At 41.5% G+C, this 8,994-nt stretch overlaps 2 long non-coding RNA genes across 2 annotated transcripts; one reads left to right on the top strand and one right to left on the bottom strand.

Annotated features, from left to right (window-relative positions):
- Positions 1-3,583: 3,583 nt before the first annotated feature.
- Positions 3,584-4,875, bottom strand: LOC309517008. Its single transcript, XR_014213116.1, has 2 exons — positions 4,744-4,875; positions 3,584-4,307 (listed from the first exon to the last, which is right to left on the bottom strand). It is a non-coding gene; the product is annotated as an uncharacterized lncRNA (long non-coding RNA).
- On the top strand, positions 4,479-7,220 carry LOC309517028. Its single transcript, XR_014213123.1, has 2 exons — positions 4,479-4,648; positions 6,335-7,220. It is a non-coding gene; the product is annotated as an uncharacterized lncRNA (long non-coding RNA).
- Positions 7,221-8,994: the final 1,774 nt, after the last annotated feature.

Raw genomic sequence — 8,994 nt, 5'->3', positions numbered from 1 at the left:
TCACGGTCCCTTCTCCTGCCAACCTAGCAGTTCGAAAGCACCTCAAAGTGCAAGTAGATAAATAGGTACCGCTCTGGCGGGAGGGTAAACAGCGTTTCCGTGCGCTGCTCTGGTTTGCCAGAAGCGGCTTAGTCATGCTGGCCACATGACCCGGAAGCTGTATGCCGGCTCCCTCGGCCAATAAAGTGAGATGAGCGCCGCAACCCCAGAGTTGGCCACGACTAGACCTAATGGTCAGGGGTCCCTTTACCTTTTTTAATAGGAGCAATCAATCAATCAATCAATCAATCTTTATTGTGATCAAAGACCAGGCAGCAGAATTAAGAACAGCAACATATGCATCCTTATCTTCTTGTGTGCTGCACAGATTCCAGCATGACACAGTAAGGGAGGGTCACAGAATGGCCTAGGCAACTGAGTATCATTTCCTGCACTTTGCTGTGAAGCTTGTGTTGGGAAATAACTGGTGAATACCAATTAATCCTGAAGTCTCACACATGTGGGGAACTACAAAGAATTATGAATTCTGATTCTGTCTTCTGCATCATTAGCTACCTCTCCCTGTTTGGTGTCATCTGCAAATTTGATGAGCATCCCCTCAATTTCTTCATGTAAGTCATTTCTAAATATGTTGAACAACAAGCCCAGGACAGAACCCTGCGGCATCCCACTTGTCACCTTTTTCCAGGATAACAAGGAACCATTAATGAGTATACTTTGGGTTCAGTCAACCAGCTACAAATCCACCTATCAGTTGCCTCGTTCAACCCACATTTAATCAGCTTTCTCGTGAGAACATTATGGGGAACTTTGTCACAAGCCAGACTGAAATCAAGATATTGTACACTATGTCCACAGCATTTCCCTGAAAGTTTGGTAATCTGCTCTAGTAAGGCATCATCCAAGTCTTCCGTCTGGCTTGGCGGTCTACAGCAGACACCCACAGTAAGGTCACTTGTTTCTCTCTCTGACAATTTTTACCCATATACTCTCAGTCTGCTTTTCATGCTCCATGTCATGGATTTCTTCACAAGTGTACACATCCTGTTTGGCAGCATAAAATTTCCCACAGCATGGGACTCCTTCCAGACAACCTGTTTATTAAGTATTCATCCTGATTCGCTTACACAGAGGGTGGACTATGTCTGGTCTTTATGAAGCATTCATTCAGATGTTTGTTTGCTGGGAGGTTCTAGGACTATAAGCATCCATCCTCAATTCATCATGCATTGCTTGTACTATGGTTCCCCAACTTCCCATTAATTAATTAATCATTCATTCATCCAACACTTTTTAGTGCATTTCCCCATCACTTTCCTAACTGCAAAATGTTTTGTTTTGTTTTTTTAGTGGATCCCTTGTGCAAAGACAACAAAGTACTTTAAGCCACTTTAATTGCACAAATCCAAAATGCCAGCAGGCATTTGAATCCCCTGCCCACGCCAAATACCGGCAGTCAGGAAGTGGCCATGCATAGTGCTAGAAAGACAGGTGGTGTCTCTGCTTTGCCTTGGCAATGTGGCAAGGGGTGCTCTTCCTCCCCTCCCCATCCCCGGCACAATGAACAAACTTCACCCATATTTATAGCCCAGCCCTCTTGAAAAATTGCCAGCCAGTGGTTTGCAGGCAGTGAAAACAGCTATGTAGTTAGGGCCGATACTTCAGCTCACACTGCCCCAGCCACCAATCTTTATATGGGCAACCAAAAGCAGCCAAGGATTACTTATTCATCAGCTTTCCTCAGTCACGATTCTCACTACTATAAATCAAAAACGTCAGTAACAGCTCTCTCTCTCTCATCCTCAGTTCTCACAGAGTGACTCTTATGCCTGTGGAAAAAAACTCTGGGAAAGAATGGTTTATATTAGGATTGTTCTTCAGGGAAGCATGTTTTATATTAGAATAGTTCCTCCAGAGGAGGAACAGGAAATAGGAGGGCTGAGGGAGTACTAGAGATGCAAGGAATCTCCTCTTGCCACTAGAAGGAGAGGGGTTAGCTCATGATCTGCAATATGTTCAAAGGAAAGCATCATTCATTTATTCCTAATTATGCTATATTAATTCCAAACTATCCAGGACCAGTGCATTAAAAGGGAAATTAATATTCAATTAGCCTAAAGCTTCTGCATTTGCAAATATTAATGAGTGGCTTTTTACTTGCTGAGGTGTCTTCTTTGAAGAGCTTTGATTATAGGGATTCTCATTTATAGATCTTAAGGTTTTTTAAGAAGTAGCTTTTAAGATTACAGATCTTCAGAGGTTAATTTCCTGAGGCCTCCGGTTCCTTCATTTTCTGCGGAATTGTACTTTAAAGTCATGTACTTGTTCTTGGAAGGCAGATTTTGGACCATCTTTAACAGAAAAGTGCGATCCTTCAGGGAGGCTCACCTGGCACCTTTGTTATGTATCTTTAGGTGCCAGGCAAAAACACTTATGTCCTTTTAATTGTGTTTGTGGGAGGGTGTTATTGGTTTGCTTTCACTCTTTTTCTTGTTTTTATTATGTATTTTGTGTTATTATTTTGTATTTTTATGTTGTGAACTGTCCTGTGATCCTTCAGGGCAGCATAAAAATTCAATAAATAATACTAAAAATAATAATACTAAATATTAGAATTTCAAAAACTTAATTATCATCATTGGGTTGTATCCAATGATGCACTTCCACTCACACAAACTGGGGCACCTGATTTTGGCCAATCTCCCCTACACATCACATCACAGCTGCCCCTGTGGGTTCAGAAGCTCTCCAGGCGCTAGTCAAACTAAGCAGACCCACTGAAATTAATGGACCTCACTTAGACATGCTCATTAATTCCAGTGGATCTGCTCTGAGGAAAACTTAGTTGAATATCACCCTCTGGAACAGTGTAGGATATAGCGCAGAGGGCTACAGCAGGTAATAGATTGGGTGAAAATAAGGTGAACCACTTTGCACAACTGAGAGCCACTGGGGTGTTTACAGTGTTGGGCTAGGACCTGAGAAACCAGGGTTCAAATCCCCATGAAACCCTCTGGGCAGCCTTGAGCTAGTCACTATCTTTCAGCCTAACACACTTGACAGGTATCTGAAGAAGTGTGCATGCACACGAAAGCTCATACCAATAACAAACTTAGTTGGTCTCTAAGGTGCTACTGGAAGGATTTTTTTTTATTTTGTTTTGACTATGGCAGACCAACACAGCTACCTATCTATATTTCACAGGGTTGCTGTGAGGATAAAATTGAGAGGGGGAGAAGTTTGTATACCACTTTGCACTCCCTGGGGAAAAGGGGGATATAAATGTAATAATAAATAAAATGAAATGTTATTTCCATTTGCACAATGTCACCACTGAATTTAACCCATTTGTTCTGTTTAGAATCATAGAAGAGAGAGAAAGAAGAACAGCCCATTTTATTATTATGAAGGGTCAGCAATGTGAGTTTTTTGTAAGCAAAATGTTACATTTCAATAATATCTAGGTGGTTGCAAATATTTTCCAAAAATATTCCAAAAATTTATATATATTATTCCATGCACAGAGGTATATCATGAACGTAGGGCAGTTAATTACAACATATATATATATATTTACCCAATCCACTGCAAAGAACCTACTTTTATTGCATATTTTCACATGAAAAATTAGACTTTCAGTACTGCTTTGATCAGAAAAGTAATTGAAGAAACTAACTCGTGGGATTTTATGTTTGCATTTCAGGTGAAATAATTTCACATACAATTTCTTCAGTTTAAATAGAGTCGTTCCTCCCGCCGCCACCTAACCACAAACTCAGTTTGTCGGCAGAATAAGAAATCAAGTTCTATCTGGGTCACACGTAATCAGCAGCAACAAAGATTTTGCTGGACAAATTTAGTTACATCTGTGCAGCAGCCACTGATGAAACAATTCATCATTTTAAAACGAACCTGGCATGTTTGTGCTTCATTTTTAATGACCCATTTCTACCTGGTATTATAATTCATCCCCATACAAGAACATATAATTTTTTTTGTTGCATATTCATCTCTGAGGGGGGAAATCAATGTGCTGAATTAAAAATACATGAGTTTTTGTTATTTGCCCAGTACTTTAAAATGCTACTACAAGCTTGACTGAAGCTCTAACTATTTCCTCAGATCTTGAGGTACTCGCCTTGCTATCTGCCAGCTCTGCTGAGCAGAAGAAAGTAATTTCAGTGTGCTGTTCCATGCTGAACAAATTGGATACCTCGGGCCTAAATCAATTTTGTTGTTGCTGCCTCTGCTGAAATGCTGGGATCCCCCCACAGATGCTGAAATGCTGGTTGATGCTGTCAGAAACCCTAGGAGAAAGCAGAAACTTCATGATTAACCTAGAACATAACCAAGTGAGCTTTCAGAGGCTGGTTGCCCTTAGGCCTCAGAGCCTTCCTGAGGCACAGAAAGAAGTGCAGCTGTTGCAAAATCACCCTTGGCCATTGACACACATTGAGAAGCCACAGGATCAGATCTGTGGCTTAGCCAGTCCCTGCCTCTGAAGTTCATTGGAGAAAGTATTCAAGGTTTGGTTTGGGCTGGAACTGAGGGGTGCTAAATTGGAGGGTCGGAGATGGGGAATCTGGTTTTGTAATTCCCATAATTCCTAAGCTACTTGGGGCTGATGGGAGTTCGAGTCTAGACTGAGGTACAGTTAGTTTAGATTGAGGTATAACTGTCCGTATAGCCGCAACATAACCCACAACCTTTCGGAAATGCAAAGAGTAGGTCTGCAAAACATACTGGATGCAGTTGTGGGGGTGAAATATAGCCTGCATTGCACTTCAAGGCCCAGCTTCCAGAGCCTCCGATTCTGCTTGAGCCCCACCCCACCCCCCACCTCACTTGCAGCAAGTGGACGTTTGCACTCTGGGTTTGCACTCTGGGTTGGTGAACAAAACCTCCCAGCCGGGATTCACGCCTGTCAGCCACAGCGCTGCCTGCCTTGACAACCAAAATTTGTACTACATACTTTCGAAGAACTCCGTGATCCAAGAATTTGAAGGGGGGTGGGGAGAAGGAACAACACACAAATAAAACATAAGCGTTATGAAAATTAGAAGGACTTTCAGAGAGGAAAACCACAACAAGGGGGGTGGGGAGGGATTATCCTTCTGGCTTTTACAGCAAAACAAAGCATCTGCCCTAGATACCAGTGTTAATTAAACCAAGCAGCTCTTCTGCTTCCGAAAGCATCTCTGGGAAATTAATTAAAATTTCATTCTGGATAAGGTTTTTACACAGAAGGCTAAAAGGAATACACACACACACACACACACACACACACACGACAAAAACCCCTACTATCTAAGAACATACTGTTGCAACTTGAGGCCAGCATACATAGTACTGCTTCCCCCAAATTATGACAGCTTTTTTGGAGCTATTGTGACTGCAGCAATTGCTGCCAGCTGCATCCATGGGGCAGATGACATGCAAATAAAGCCCATGCCATCCCCCGCCTCAAAACTTCCTTCCTAGAATTGCTTTCTGTTATTGTCATGTTTTGATGGAAACATTTGTGTGCAGGTTCTTCTGGACGTTCAACCCAATGTACAGCGGAACCTTCGGTTACGTACCATCCTCCTTAAGAACGCTTTGGGTAACAAGCTCTGCTAACCCAGAAGTAGGTACTCCTGGTAGCAAACTTTGCCCCGGGATGCGAGTGAAAGTCATGTGCCGGCGGCATGGCAGCAGCGGGAGGCCCCGTTAGCAAAAGCGCGCCTCAGGTTAAGAACGGTTTCGAGTTAAGAATGGACCTCCGGAACGAATTAAGTTCGTAATCGGAGGTACCACTGTACATGTTAGGTTTGCCTAGGGCATGGATAGCCAACGTGGTTCTCCGATTCTTAATGTTCTATCTTTCCCATCATCCTTGACCACTGGCCACGCTGGCAGGAGCTGATGCGAGTTGTAGTCCAACAGCATTTGGAGGGCAGCACATTGGAGGAAAGTTGGGTAAACTGGGCCTTAGAAGGTAACAAATGGTATGTGTGGTGTGGTTTTTTAGATTGGTTTCATGAGGCCAATTATCCTAATTTTCACTATAGTATGAGTTATCCATGACTGTACAAGCAGAGCGTAGTTGTCATGTGTGCTTTTGAAGGCTGTAGGCTTGGGCTGCAGCAACCACTGTGATCTCAGAGAATGAAAAACATGTCCCCCTGTTACATAAGCAAGCCTCTTCTGTCATTCAAAATGGCCAGTGCTGTGGTGAAGAGAGCAGGGGCCAGCCCTCTAGTTCCACCACTTCCATAGTTGTCCCCAAGAGGTTTTATCTAACTTCATTGTCTTTGGCTTTTCTCCTGACTTTGTTGTGTCTTTTACATTCTAGCTTCCAATGCTATTACAGTTCACTTTCAGCCACTGCTGCCAGGACATCCCTGTCTCCCAGTTTCATTGACAACAGTCACCTATCAATGCTGGCATTCAGTTATGATCCCTGGAGAGCTTTGGGGAAGAAGGCAAGACAGCTGTATACCAACTGAAGGAGCACATATTTGACCTCAATTCAGAAAGCAATTTAAATGCATAAGTAATGTTAAAACATGAATGGACCTATTTAAATCAATAGATTGCTCATATATTTAAAGCAATGAATGGGACAAAACACTTTTCCGGACTCGTACATTAAATCTAGCCTGCTATAATGAGTTGCTATAAAAAGAAATAATATTCAAAACACCCAGAAGGGTTTTCAAAAAGCAAATTTGTGCATTTGTGCACTTCATTTCAAGATCCAGAGACATCTTAGAGTGAGTTTTAGAACTAGTTGAATTAAACAAATAATCCTCCCCACCATCAAAAAACAAATTCTCGCCAGCTCTTCACTGTTTTGTGAATGATACTCAGAGCTTCACTGTGACATATATCAGATTGAAGCACTAATTGTGTGATCCTATGCATATATATATATAAGTCCCATTGAGTTCAATGAGGTTTGCTACTGTTCAAGTAGGTATTGAAATGTCATTGAACTCAGTGGGACATACTTTTGGGTAGACAAAAATAGGATTGCACTGTAAATCAAAATAATTTCAAAGGTTATCCCACATTACATTAAAGGTAAAAGGAACATTAGAAAGGTCAGGAACCTATTGGATGGTGTGAGACATAATGTTGGGGTTTTACTAAGAAAGAAATATGGATGATATATTTCCATAGCCGTGCAGCTCCTACTAAAAGCGTGTGGGAAAGAACAGCAGAAGTATGGTGATGAGGGGGGGGAAATGCATCCAAGAAGCAAGGCCAATAATACTTAAACCACTCCAACAGACATCTGTGTTATCTAATGAGTAGTATATTCCAGATATAAAAGCTTACTGTATGGTATGGGAAACATACATTATACATGGCCTGCATGTTTTAAACTCTTTATAATACCATTGTTAGAGGCAGAATGGAAATAATTCAGACCTCAGAGGCAGTGAGGAAGGTCAAACAAGAATCCATTGGATGGGCAAACAAATAACTAAACAGTCAAGAGTATTCTGAAAGATGAAGAAGGGGTGAAGGAGTGCAGAAGGCCCCACTGAGGTTCAGTAAGCCATACACATACAGTAATACAGGCAGCATGGATAATATATAGTACACACACACATACATACAATACATACCATATACTATATACTATATACTATATAGAAGAGCTCCAGAAACAGAGGCCCCAAATAATCAACCATAAGACCCAGTGGACCCCTCACATATTTTATTGGGTGGTAAGGGACCTTGGACCCTAGAATTTTGCTCCTATGCCAAGTGATTTCAAATCTTTATTAATAAAGCAGGATCACAATAATCCTTAGGTTTGAAGTCCAGAGGCGAATGTAGTGTGGAATCTAGACACATATAAAAAATGTTGTGAAGATGCTTTTTAAAAAAAAATAAAAAATTGAAAAATATATTGAATTTGCCATAGCTCACCATCTCCATCTAGTGACACATTTGTATAAAGCGCTTTACAACAAACTTAAAACATTTTATTTGCAGCTGTATAGCTGAGTCCTACCATGTGTAGAGAGGTTGCTCAGAGGGTAGAGAGGATCTTCAGAATCTTTTTTTTGGGGGGGGGGATTGGTCATGCTACGCCACTAGCTCTGAGCCTCCCTCTAGCACCATTACCATTACCATTTGACTTATGGAAGTTGAAGGTCTTATGTGAGGAGCCTTCTGAACGCATAGAGGTTCCTCACATTCTTTAGAACAGGCACAGGCAAACTCGGCCCTCCAGATGTTTTGGGACTACAACTCCCATCCTCCCTGACCACTGGTCCTGTTAGCTAAGGATGATGGGAGTTGTAGCCCCAAAGCATCTGGAGGGCCGAGTTTGCCTATGCCTGCTTTAGAACCCCTGTTTTCCAGGGTTCGAAAACATACAAGGTGTTTCCACAAGTTTAGAAGCCTCCTCACTTCAAACCTTTACCTCCCATAAGTTGAAATGTTGCAGGAACAGTGACAGATGGCAGAGCTAGTGTGCTTGTCCCTTCACATGTTTATCCTAACTGTAATATCTAAAGGGTTTTTCAAAACTCGGAAAACTCCTCCAAGAACATATCTGATAATTACTCCACAACATAAATCGTAATCAAGTAACAATTTGGCTATTGCTAAGAGGTTTCTTGGTATGGTTCTAGATTTGCAGCATGAGGATGTAAGAAACCTCTGTTTCAGATACTCCTATTTTCCTTTCAATGCATAATGAAAAATGTGAGTCCAAAGGCTAACATAAAATCCTCTAATTTTAGTCTTCATCAGAAATCACAGCAGATCTTGGATCCTATGCTTCTATTTTCATTTATTTTCTGAGAAGTTATTTCCATAACGGAATCATCAGACGCATTTAATAGAAGTTTTTGCCACTTATAAATTTTTATTTGCACTAAAAAGCCAACTCTAGGTCTATCTCTAGGGAGCCTCGTCTGTGCCAATATCCTGAAAGACGTTTTCATTAACCTTCTTTGACCTTCCATGACCATAATGTAGGCTTTCACAGAA

This window comes from Podarcis vaucheri (assembly GCF_965113315.1).
Source record: "Podarcis vaucheri genome assembly, chromosome: 1".
Lineage (NCBI taxonomy): Eukaryota > Metazoa > Chordata > Lepidosauria > Squamata > Lacertidae > Podarcis > Podarcis vaucheri.
The sequence above is the reverse complement of the archived record's forward strand: the minus strand, read 5'-3'. Positions and strand labels throughout refer to the sequence as shown.